Genomic DNA, 13,006 nt, shown 5'->3' with positions numbered 1-13,006 from the left:
CTGGGTTAAACAATGGCAGTATACTGGGTCCCTACCACCAGACACAGTTCTGTATGATGATCCCCCACCTGGGCAACCTGTAAATTAAGTGTATTAACAACCCCACTCCATATATGTTTAAGATATTCTTGTTTCCTGCTAGAAATGTTCTATAACCCCAATGTACCTGGTTTAGCAGAGTTTCTTCTACGGTTTGTTGGCAGATCCTTGTGGGTAAACTCCCTTTAAAGCAGGAGCCCCAGGGCGTCGAGATTTCATAAAGCAAATGTGAACACTGTCATCGGCACAGCAGCTATGACCTTCATGGTGCTCGTCAACGATCGGTCGTGGATGTCCTGTGAAGATGAGGCATGTGGTGCACCTCATTGATAAGAATTTGTTGCTGCAAAGCATATCAATTAAGAACGTAGGCACAGCAAGGGCATCGGGTCGTTGGCATTTGGTGTTGACGATCGGGACTCGAATACTGCGGCTTTCGGATCTTCATTGGCGACTTTGTGGACTTCGGTTGGTTATTCTCCTCGGTTCTTCAATGATCTCGACTTTCCCCGGAGGGACAAAGCAGTCGACGGTGATGGCAAGGGAGTCCTTGATTTCAAATCGGTGAGGTTCAGCAGTCCTCCGAACCTCGGTCGACGGGGATGGTCATCGACGGCCTTGACGTCCTGGTGCCTACTTCAAGGTTTCTCAGCGGACCCCATATACGGTCGACAGCCTTTCGAGGACTGACTTCCGGGCGCCTTGAAGAAGATTAGCCTTGCACGATGTTCCCTCGTAGCTCGGGAAGAGGTCTCCTAGCCAGGTCCTCTCTTGGATCAGCTCTTGGAGACACAACAGCTTTCAGATTGGCGAAGGACAGCAGCAGCAATTCTTCTCTTCCAGCTGGGCTTCAGGGTTAAGCATCACGTTTCAACTTCAGCTTCTGAGCAATTCTGGTCAGTGAGAGGTCACCAGATATACTGTTCTGTCTCTCATTCACACTCAGGCAGCCAATAATTCAGAAGGGCATTCATGCAGGCAGTCAGCCAATCAGGCTCACAGTGCATTCAGGCCATTCTCATCCACCCAGATGCCCATAACAAGGAATGTGGATTCGGGCAGGCACCCAGCCTTTCAGCACACCACACTGCATTCATACCAGTTTCGGGCAGGGATGTTTAATTCATTGTGTCACACACTAGAAACCAGACACCCATAACATGAAATGTATATTGGCCACACACTACATTTACCCAGGTCCCACCCCAAGGGTGTACCCACAACATACAGTCATTGGGAGGGCTCCAGCCAGTCTGGCCTGGACCTCCCACAATACCATATATGGAACTTCCACCCAACAACCAGTCAGGGGAGGAACAGAGTCAGGGCTTCCCAGGTCTTTGGGAAAACAAGGTAACAGGCAATAGAAAGCAAGAGGCCACAGGGGCCATCTTGTCTCCTATCAGGAATCAATTGATTCCAATGGCAGGACCTGGGTATCGCAAAATCGAGGATACTCATATCACCTGTCAAATTCATCATGGAGCTGCCACCAGCCCATACCCTGCTCTGTGGGCCACACACACATGCCCAAATACATACACTAGGGGTACAGAGTTGTACCTCCCCGCCCATGGGTGCCATAAGGGTATCCCAAGGGTCTGTTCACCACCAAAAAGAGGAAGAGCTGCACTGCCAGGAGTCCCAAATGTACTCTTGTGCAGAAAACAACACAGAACACACATGAAAAAAGTAGTACAGGGCAAGGACAATTTCCAGCATCACAACTTCCTAGAGCTGAGATCTAAAGGGGGAAGAGCAGAGATCCAAGGATTCATTCTTGGAGGACACCAACAGGTTTGGTCAGAGGTTTGCGAGTTCAATATATTTTAAAGGATCAACCTTACAGGGAGGAGGAGAGGAGATTTGCAAAACCCAAGTTCCTGGAGGGTGAGAGAGAGAAAGGAGTGGTCAACTGTGTCAATAGTGGCAGAAACATCCCAAATGATGAGTATCGAAGAGAGTTTGGAATGGTGAGCATTAGAGCTAAAGTTACAGACATGCCTGAGTGTAATCTCTGTGGAGTGTTACTACGGAAGTACTACGGCACCTCAAGATACTCAGTGATCCGGTCGAAGACCATCCGCTCAAGGACTTTTGAATAATGGGGAAAAAGAGAAACTGGGCGATAGTTTGCTGGGACATTTGGGTCAGCAAAGGGTGTCCTCCATTTTTCTATTTAACTGCATACGGTTAATTTTCAAAAAAGGTATTAGGCGCCCCTCGCCAGAAAGAACATGGCATGATAACCTATTCTGTGGTTTTTTCCCACTTTGAGAGTTTGCAGCCATCGCTTATATGTCTAATACAACCTTTACACTTTATTTGCACACAAACATATATTAAATTCATCATAATTAAAACATCTCAATACAGTAATAAAGAAATAACATCATGTACCAGATTCAAATTTTAAAATCATTAATTACATTTTATCCAAGTTAGTAAGCTTCAAACTTTAAAAAAAACCTAAAACAGCCAAACAAATTGGTAAGGAAAATCCACTCAAACATGCAACCCGAAACAATTCACAATCAGTAAAATTGTCCTCCCTGAATAAGTGTTTAAACTACTTAATATGAATAACACTCAGAGAATTGCAATACACTAACAAATACTTTGCTGTTTCCAAGAAGTCATTGTTACCAAAGAAACAACAAAATTAGTGTTCCTGCATTATCAGCTGACGTCTAAGCAGTATTTCTTTAGTCGGCAAAAGATTCCACCTGAAATGAGTAAAGTCCTCTCTGGAATATCTATTGGGAAAAATATTCAAATATGGAGCAGATTCTCCACACTTCTTATGCTAATGCTTCAAATGGTTCAAAGACACATACCCATGGACTTTATCTGTGATATTACACCAATCCAATTTATGCAATACATGCTTCACCGCCAGCAGATCTTCCAAAAGGTTCTTACGTTCTTTCCCCCGCTCACACTGATTTCTTTTTAAAGTTGACACTATAGTCACATCAGTAGAGGCCAATACACCTGCACTATCTTCATTAACAGAGTTGGAAACAGGGAATATCATGCTCCGAAATAATGTCAAAAGTCACCATTTAACTCTTACTTGTAAAGACCTGAGTCCTAGTTCATACTGAATTGCTGCAAGAGGAACAGCAGCTGGGACACTGAGGGCTTTATGCTATATCAAGGCTTCCAGTCTATCCAAGGTTTCCAGAGCCCAGGGTCCAAGTAGTTCCACCCCATATAAACTTTTAGGAACAGTTTTAACTTAATAGAATATTAATAAAGGATTCAATGAAAATCATATTTCCTATTAACTCTAATCATTTGATTAACAAGTGCATTGGCTCTTAGAGACAAAATACCAATAATCCTGGTTTTCTGTAATTGACAGAATAAGGGGGTAACCAAGATATGTTAAACAATCCACTGAGACTGAAGTTCTTTATTTAAATACCATTTAAAAGGGACTTTCCTACAACTGTTCGAAATTTGATGGAGCTTAGTCTTTGCAGGGTTTATTTACAAGAAATGATCATTAATAAATCCCTGAAGAGCATGAATAAGACTCTGTCGGCCAATTGGGTGCAATCAAAGAATAACATGTCAACAGCATCAGCTAACCATATACAACTTATATTGCCGTTCTTAGGTGGGACAAAAGAAGCTGGACTAACATGTTCCCTTATTCCTGAGACGTATATGTTAAAAAAGCAGGGCGCCAATATGCATCCCTGCCTCAAACCAGATTTGGTTACAATTTTATGGGAAAGCTGGCCTGCTTGTTTGGGCAAACTTGTATAATGGAATTGTCATGTGAACCATGTATAAGATGCAAAAGCCCATCAGATATTCCCACTTAGCCAGCTTACACCACAAAAGAGATAAACTAACTTTATCAAAAGTGGCAGACAAATCGATTGAGGCCTCAAACACTGATGAATAAGTCCCTGACCATGACAACTCTTCCAAATTATTCACAAAAAAACATTAATCGAGGAGCCCATTCTTCAAGATGGGTCAATAAGAGGGATGCAAAGACCTTACTATCAACATCCATGATGGAAATTGGGCAATAGTTCATCAAATCTGTCTTTGCGCCTCTCTTATAAATAGGAACAACATAAGAAATACGCCAACTATCCATAAATTGCTCAAATGCAACATTTTCTTTAAAATGCATACTTAGAATAGATGTCCATGTGGCAGGGCTGCCTTTAAACAATTTATTAGACAGGAAATTTGGCCCAGGGTCCCTAGAGTCACTGCTACGAACAATCACTTCTTGAATCAATTCAATAGAAACATCCAGTTTGCACTTTGTTACATTTCCTACAGCCCCACAAAGCTCAAAGTCAACAGACTCATAATTGGCTGAATAAAGGTCCTCAAAATCAATAACCCAATCTACCTTGGACACACAATTGGTCTGGCAAGTGAAATGACCAATCTCCATAGCATTAATTACATCCCAAAACTCACTTATTTTCTTAGTTTTAAGAATTGTAAGCATACATTCTGTATCCTCTTGAAGCAAGGCAAAACAATGGTGCTTCACCCAATTTCTGTAACTCTTCTTAACGTTTTTGACCATGGAAGCCTTATCATTTAAACTTAATCCAAGCTTTTTGAGTTCTCAAATTATGAATCTCAAGTCCTTCTTGGCTGCAGTGGCCTCCTGATTAAAAGCATGCAAATGGACCTTCTTCTTAACGGGTTTTTAGTTCATTTGCACAGGCAAGGTCACGTTTCAGTGCATTGACTGACCTTACAAAGTTACATAGGTTTAAAGGGAGGAGTTTCCACTCACAGGTCACCTTTGCATCAGCTCTACCACTTCACAATTAAAATGTCTAATCAGCTTGTCTCTCCACTTAAGTCTAAATCTTCCAGAGTTGATACCCAAATCCACAAGAGCAACACACTTTGAAGATCACATATCTATTGCAAACTCAGCACAAAACATATCATGGTCGCTCAAGGATGTTGATTCGACCGTAAAATAAACCCAACGGTTAAACAACAATACATCAGTAAAAATGTAATCCAAGACATAATTACTACGACCTTGAGGCCAAGTGTTTTGCGATGGAATGTCACCTGGAATAGCGACATTCAATACTCTCACACCCATAGAGGTCAAGCACGAGAGCCATTTCCCTCCATTCACAACCTTGGGTTGACGATTCTCATGGCAGATGGAGAAACCAAATTCCTCATCAACACCAAACAATACATATTTAGAGTTGAGATCACCTGCCACCAAAATTGAACCGTCCACAGGATTGTGTTCCCAAGATGCAATATAACTAGGAAGATCTTCCAGAAATGAATCAAGAGGGCGAAGTCCTTTATGCCAATAGATATTTACTAATATAACAAATCTCTCACAACCATTGTCCTAGAGCCTGACATCAACAACTAAAGCTCCAAAGACGGAATACCACACACTGCCCACTTTCATATCTTTTTCTCTGTAAATTGCAGTTAAACGTCCACCAGAAGGTCGATCCCTAACTCCCTTTAGGACAGATTGTACACAAACAACAAATTCATCTAAATCTGAGCAACCCAGTAACCATGGCCATTGAAGCATGATCACATTGCAAGATCTTATTTTAGGTGCTAATTCAAGATTAGTGAAAACATGTATGTTGCCTCTTATGTTCCAAGACAAAAGCTTCAACTTGGTAACAGGGCTTAAGTTTCTTTTGTGCACTCAAACATTGCTGATTACCCAGGCTATGTAGAACGGAAGACACCCATGACCAATCTTTCTGTTCAAGGTTGGACTCCTTCACTTGCTTTACAAACTTAACTTCCCTACCATTTTCTTGACCATTATGAACTAAGAGCATAACATAATTATGTTTCTCAATCACCAGGCCACAGTTACAATGGGGCGGGGTCTCTGAATATTCCACAATATCATAAACTAACTGCCTTAAGTGAACACCTTCCTTTAATATTGTGTCATAAACAATATGTAATCTCATATCCAGCAATGCACAGTCAGTGCGTATGAATCTGGGAAATCAACCCTATTAAAATATTTAGTGGTAATAAGTCTCAAATGTGGGACCTCCTTAAAAAGTGCTAATATGTTAGATCTAGTCAGACAAACCTCTGTATCCTCCCTAAAGAGGCTTTTGACAACCAACCTATTGACCACTTCCCTATGTCTTAATTGACCTTGATGAATACTTTCCCCTTCAAAGCCATGTGCGTTGATGTTCTTTAATTCATAGTGTCATCCTACTTCAGACTGTTCAGCTTTTCCAGTAGATACTGCCTGATGAACATATCTAGGCCCAATAAGCCTATCTTTTGTAAATGTTACATTTAAAACTATATTCCCTGGATTATTTCCAACCCCTTTTAAAGTATTAAGGGTACTAGGCCCACTAACATGACCTAAAAACGTATTGACTGCGGATGTTCCCTGTATCACTACCACCTTTGGCTCCTCTTAAGATACAAATGGGTTTTTGAAACATTTGTGTACAGGCGCGTTATAATGCCATATCATATAATATCATATATACCTTGGGTCTCAAATTCTTTTTCAGTGGAAAAAGACCAGATATAAGTTCTGTTAAAACATAGTCCCTGGACATGAGTCTCCATTAATAAATTGATTCTTTTGAATAGGCGAGACAGAAGCATCCATCAACTTTTCAAAACCTTCACTAGGACACCCAAAACCTTCACATGTACACCCACTGCATCTGCAGTGGAGAGATTGTCCGGCATTTCTATCATACTTTTGTCATAATATTTGAGAAATTCACTGTGACTCGAGCATTACAAGCTTTGATAGGCCTTATCTCAGTACTTGTGCCAGAACAGGGAAAGACATCAGTTATTTTCAGTCCTTCGACAAGAACCAGCTCTAAAGGTTCCCTCGTAGCTCGGGAGCTTTGTTTTCACAAGAGCCTTGGCACCCACTGTTCTAGATGACACAAACGGCGTTTCCACGGCACCGGACAATAATACCGGCGCTATTGTATGTGAAACAGAATGGGTATCAGGAACCAAAGGATCCTCCAGGCTTTGCATAAACTCCGAAACCAAAGCATCTGCTGAAAGGCCAACAGCAAATTGCTGACGGCCCCTCGTGCCGTCTGGTAAAAATGGCCCACACTCCTTGTGCAACACTGCTACCTTCTGCAACTCTGAGTCAGAGTCTATTACAGTGGGAATGGAGTTACTATGTAATAAGTATGCAGACTTTCCGATCTTGATTCAATTAACCAAACAGAGTAAGTTTGACCTCACACTCAGTGGTGAAACTGCTACTTAGTTTCCAATTCACAAACGTAAGTAGGCATCACTCCCTGCTCCAGCGGAACTACCAAACTGCTTCTGCTTTCAGGCTTTAGCAGTCAAACTCCACTAGCCTCCAGCAGGGAAGCCCAATAGAATGCTGTCCACTTCAGGTGAGCCACACAATTGACTAAACAAAACCAAATCACAAAGAGGACTGCCAAACTGCTTGTGCTGACACTTCCCGCAACACGTCACCACACACGCACTGACACCATGGTTCTGAGCTTTTACACCCTTTTAGGCTTCAGCAGTCAAACTTCAGTAGGCTCCAGCAGGGAAGGCCAATAGAATGCTGTGCACTTCAGGTTAGTCACACAAGTTGACGAGACGAAACCAAATCACAAAGAGTACTGTCTAATTGATTGTGCTGACACTTCCGCAACACTTCACCATGCATGCGCTGACACGCTGGCTTTGAGTTTTTATACCCTTTCAGGCTTTAGCAGTCAACTCCACTAGACTCCAGCTGGGAAGACCAATAGAATGCTGTCCACTTCAGGTGAGTTACACAAGTTGATGTACAAAAACCAAATCACAAAGAGTACGGTCAAACGGCTTGTGCTGACACTTCTGCAACACTTTGCCACTTGCAAGCTGGCTTTGAGTTTTCTACCCTTTCAGACTTTAGCAGTCGAACACCACTAGGCCCCAGCAGGGAAGACCAACAGACACCGTCCACTTCAGGTGAGCCACACAAGTTGACGAGATGAAACCAAATCACAAAGAGTACTTCCAAAAGGCATGTGCTGACACATTCATAGCACTTCGCCATGCACCTCCTCAATGAAGGAAGACACTTGCAGATTTGAAGGAGGCAGGGAATAGTCTAGCGGAGAGAGTGCTTTTAAAGAGCTAAGCGAGATAAAGTGAAGTGATTGGGACTTCGTCTTTGACCATTTGAGAAGCAAAAGGGTTGATAGGAGTGCAAGATGGGTTGGCAATGCTAAGGATGGGTACCAATTCAAAATGCGAGGTAGGGGAGAAGTAGTTGAGAGTAAAAGATGTGGTGCAGCACCACAGGATCCTTATTTCCAGTGCCAATGGGCAAATCCCTAAATACTGAAGAAGGCTACCATGGATTCGGAGCAGAGAGACCTCGAACATATTGTTTGGGATACTAGGGTTAATTAAAGAGCCCCCACCAAACTCGTGTGCAGAGGTTGGTTTCTGGTGCTGGGTTTTGATAGGTTGTGGAGGGGCTTATGGAAAACGAGTACTGCAGGAAACCCTACTAGCAATGGGACAAACAGAGGAAACAAGATCAGAGAACCCCAAAGATGTGTCATTCTAGTCGGTGTACCTAACACAGATACACAGAGAAGGCACTAAGGTGACCCTTTGTGCAGTTCAGTTTAAACTCTGGTCAGGACTGCAACGCTGCTGGTAGGACAAAGGTCGATCCCTCGGAGGAAAGATGCTGAAGAAGTCATGCCTGAGGAGTCTTCAGGTGGAGCAGTACTTGAAGTATTCAGGAAAATGTTGCCCTGTCTAGGTTTCCTCTAGTCGGAGAGAGGAAGAGCTTCACCTTCAGGAGGAACAGGCGTCAGCGGTACAGTTTCCAGCAAGGAGTCCTCAGTGGGGTTGTATAGTTTTTCCAGCCACCCAATGAGTGGTGGCCAGCCTCACTCATATTTTCCTAGGCAACAGCGCAGGCAGCGTGTCTGGAAGTTCCTCACCCAGTTGAACACAGATGTCATTCAATCAAGCAAGTCTTTGAGAGATCTGTGTCAGAGCTCACATAGGTAAAATGGGCATCGTCGCCATAGAACAACAATTGGAAGGATCACAAAGAAAATGGCCATGTCATAGGACTTATGGAAACCAAATGAGTCATACAGCAGCTGTTTGGTTAACAAGGTGCTACTAATGTGGTGTAAAGGTTCCACTGCAGTGCAACAAAGTATAAAGTACACAGCTGCCACTCGCATATTAACCCGACACACTTAGTTGGTGAGGGTACTGACCCAGAGGAAAAATGTAGCACTTTGGAGGTAAACCTGCGTGGTAGCCTTTTCGAGTATCAAGGCAGCTCATCAAAAAGTGAGTTTCTGTTTCCAGTGAGGCCTTTAAAAGAAAAAGCCTCCCACTGTTGATAAAAACAGTTCAAGGCACAGAAAAGCCTTCAAAAACATAAGGGCGTCCACACAAGTGAAAAACATAATGGAAATTGGTGTTCTTTCTGTTGACATCATTCAATTGCTTTTGTTGAACTTCAGATCCATTGTCCAATACACCTCTTTCCAGTGGTGGATGGTCTGTTGGGGGCACAAGGGTGCCCCCGTCACCCCCTTGTTTTAGGTGAAAATATGTAAGCTTAGATTTAAATTGGAAATGTCCTTTATTCACCTAGACTAGTATGGGTAAAGTCGGGCATGACGCTGGTGGAGGACTGTGCTCTGCCTCTTGGCAGAGCCGCGCCTGCTGTCTCTTAAATTATGTAGCTTACTTTCAGTACTGACCCTGAAGGGATTTGTGAAGAATTCACAGGGCGCAATATTGTCAGGCCGGTGGGAAGTAGGAAGCCTAGCTCCATGCATCTCATCTACAAAGAAAAAGCATAGGGCTGATAGACAGGGCAGGAGATGCACTCAAGTGGAGGCACAGGGCAGGCCACCCAGATCACCATATGTTGGAAAGCAGAGGCGGCAACCATGTAAATATAGAAATATATGTAGGTAGGAAAGTGTATGCATGTCTTCATATTACAGTACATCACATAACACATCACACAAAACTCATTAATGCTCAAGACAAATCACATTGCAAGCTATCATCCCCTGAAAGAAGGGGCAATGGCTAGACCCCAGGTGTTATTTTTGTATAGCCAATCCTTATAAGGACCAGACAAGCAGTACCTCCCATAGTGGGCCACCACAACCTTTTCCCCAGTGGTTGTGCATTGGCTCCTTCTAGCAGTGGGTGTTGTGACCTGGATTCCAGCGGGTGAAAGCTTTTAGAGTCTGCATAGGCAATAATTCTGATTGAGCTGCGAGGTGACAAGCGACGTCGCTGGGAAATGCCAAGTAAACCATCAGCCACTGTATGGTCCTTTAGTTGTATACTCATATAATCATAGTGACAATCCACGTTGCAAGGTAGTCTGGTACAGTTTGTGATGTCTTCTTGGATTATAGTCAGGCACCCGCACACCTCTCTGAACCAATGAGTGCACTTACTGGCAAGCGTTTCCCCAGATTCTTTATGGTTGGTGGAAATTTTAGGATCTCTATGGAGAAATACCCGACTCCCCTTCCGGCCCAGTGTTGTGTTAGCCCTGGTTAACCTATGCCCAGGTTGTGATCTACAGACCCCAGCATTAATATCTTGCATGGCTTGGGTGGCTGTTACTGAACCCAGGGGTCCTTAATAAGTAACATGTCATGCTCATGATGGGATGCAGAATAACTCCTAAACCAAATAATGAGACCGAATCTCATCCAACTGTTTTATTATCAATTGTCTAAAACAGGGAGTTACAATGGACATCAATGGACGTTCGCTCGAGTTCTCTCTTTACATTTTACATAAAAAACATATTTATATACTAAATGTTTGTCATACGTGACGTCATTCTACGTGGAAAACAGGAAAAACATATGGGGCGTTGTGATAGGCTTAAGGGGAACATCTAAGTATACTTTCTATAAGGGATCATGTTGTGAATGGGTCTCTACAGTCAGGTGGACAATTTATGGCCACCCCTAGTGCAAGTCATCTTCGTCAGTTATTAGATACACGGCATATCATTGACTCTTCAAACTATAAGGCTCTTCATTATATGGCCTTCTACAATTGGTTGCCATGCTCGTGCCCTTTTAGAACATTCGACTCACTAGCAGCACGTAAGCTAGCACCCCAGGTGCCGGTGGGTGGACTTGACCATGTTTCCCCACCCAATTAGTCCAACATCCATCATCACCCATACCTTCTGACATGGGGATTGTCTTTGAACTTGGCCTTGCAAAGTATCCTTGCTCCTGAGAATATATGGGAATGTGAGCACGCACTTATCTCAAGTCTAGAGCTGCATGTTCAGTTTCTGTTTCCAACCATACCCCATGTGACAGGAGACCGCAATTCGGCTCCTTTCCTCGCATTTAACTGTATTAAATGAATAAAACTTGCCACTCATGGTGTTTCTTTCTCGCACCTTAACAAGGGATGGTTCAGCTTATCACGTTCACTGTTCTTCAAGGATAGATAACCAATTCTTGGCTGCTCCAGCCTTTGACATCAGGACAGACAGCCTTCTCGGTCTTACTTTGATCTTCAGCTGTTCTCTTGCTGCGGCACAGCTTTCGATCCTTCTTTCTCCGTGGGTCTGAGCTTACTAAAATTGTGACATCGAATGTCCAGATTCTATATAATGGCAGCACCGCCTGCAGTCTATTCACTACGTAAATCCAGCCTTTATGATTACTTAGTCTACTTGCGTTGCTGCATTTGTACAGTTATAAAATGGCTTGCATTTTCTGCAGTGCTTTTCACACATGTAATCTTCACTTCGCACATGAAAGTTACTTGATTCTTTTACTTCATCATCAGATTCTATAAGGTCTATACATTCTCTTCTTCAACCACTCTCCTCAGTACGTCACGCTTGCTTCTTGTGACATCACCAACTTCTCCTTTTCTTATCTTCATATTCCTTCAGGGATTTCTTCCAGGAGATTGTCATCTCTACTGGGATACATCAGATGTGGTTTTCTCCATGGATACCTTTTCTCAAAGACTCCTCATGTAATAGGCATGATCACTGGTGTTGTGCATGGTGCGACTACTGGCATCCAACATATAGGAAGGATGGGGCGGGATTTCTTGAAGAGGTGTTCAGCTGCTCCTCTACACTCCCCCCTCTGGTTGATTCATCGACCACTCCTTCACCGTTCTTCACATCGTGGCATCCTCCCTTGAAGAAGTGCTTCTTTGGAGTCCAGATCTTTATCACTCCTTTCAGAGATCCTGCTAATTTTACATGTTCATCCACACTCCAGGTCATATGGCTGCACTGCCCTTTTGGATTACAATAGTCCCACCGTCCTACATACTTCTTGTGATTTCTTGGCTACAGGAACTTTGTTCCCTCAGGTTCTAAAATGCTGGTTTCTACATATTTCCTGATTGCTTCGTCTGTCAACTCCTTGGGTCCAAATCCTGATTCAACATCAATCATGATCTTCATTCCTACTGCCTTCTTTGCTGTCTTCTTGCACTGTGTAATTATTATCCTGATCACACAAAGTCCAAACATCACCATCACTAATACTGCTCCACGGAACTTGAAGATGTCCGCCATCCACTGTGGAACCCTTGAGAAGATAGATGCAAACCAACTGTCATCTGCAATGTCTTCTGTCTCATCTTCCATCTGGTTGTGCAGTTTCATCAGTTATGGCCTCTGTCAAGGTCCCATTCTCGTCATCATGAGAAGGTATGAAAGCGCAACATGATGGCCCGATTTCTGTGCAAACGCATCCATCCATCGCTGTGATCATAACAAGGAGATATCTGTTCTGGAGGGTCATCAGTCTTATGGCCCGCAATTCTTCTTTAATAGCATTGAATCCCTTTATAGTAGTGTTGATTGTCTGCAGAGGCTCACAGCAAGTGATTTGCAACCACTTCACATTCACCATTGTCTGCATTCCAGGCATAAAGATAGTCG

Source organism: Ambystoma mexicanum, chromosome 9, assembly GCF_040938575.1.
Source record: "Ambystoma mexicanum isolate Mex_15411 chromosome 9, UKY_AmexF1_1, whole genome shotgun sequence".
Taxonomy (NCBI): Eukaryota; Metazoa; Chordata; class Amphibia; order Caudata; family Ambystomatidae; genus Ambystoma; species Ambystoma mexicanum.
This window is presented reverse-complemented; position numbering follows the sequence as displayed.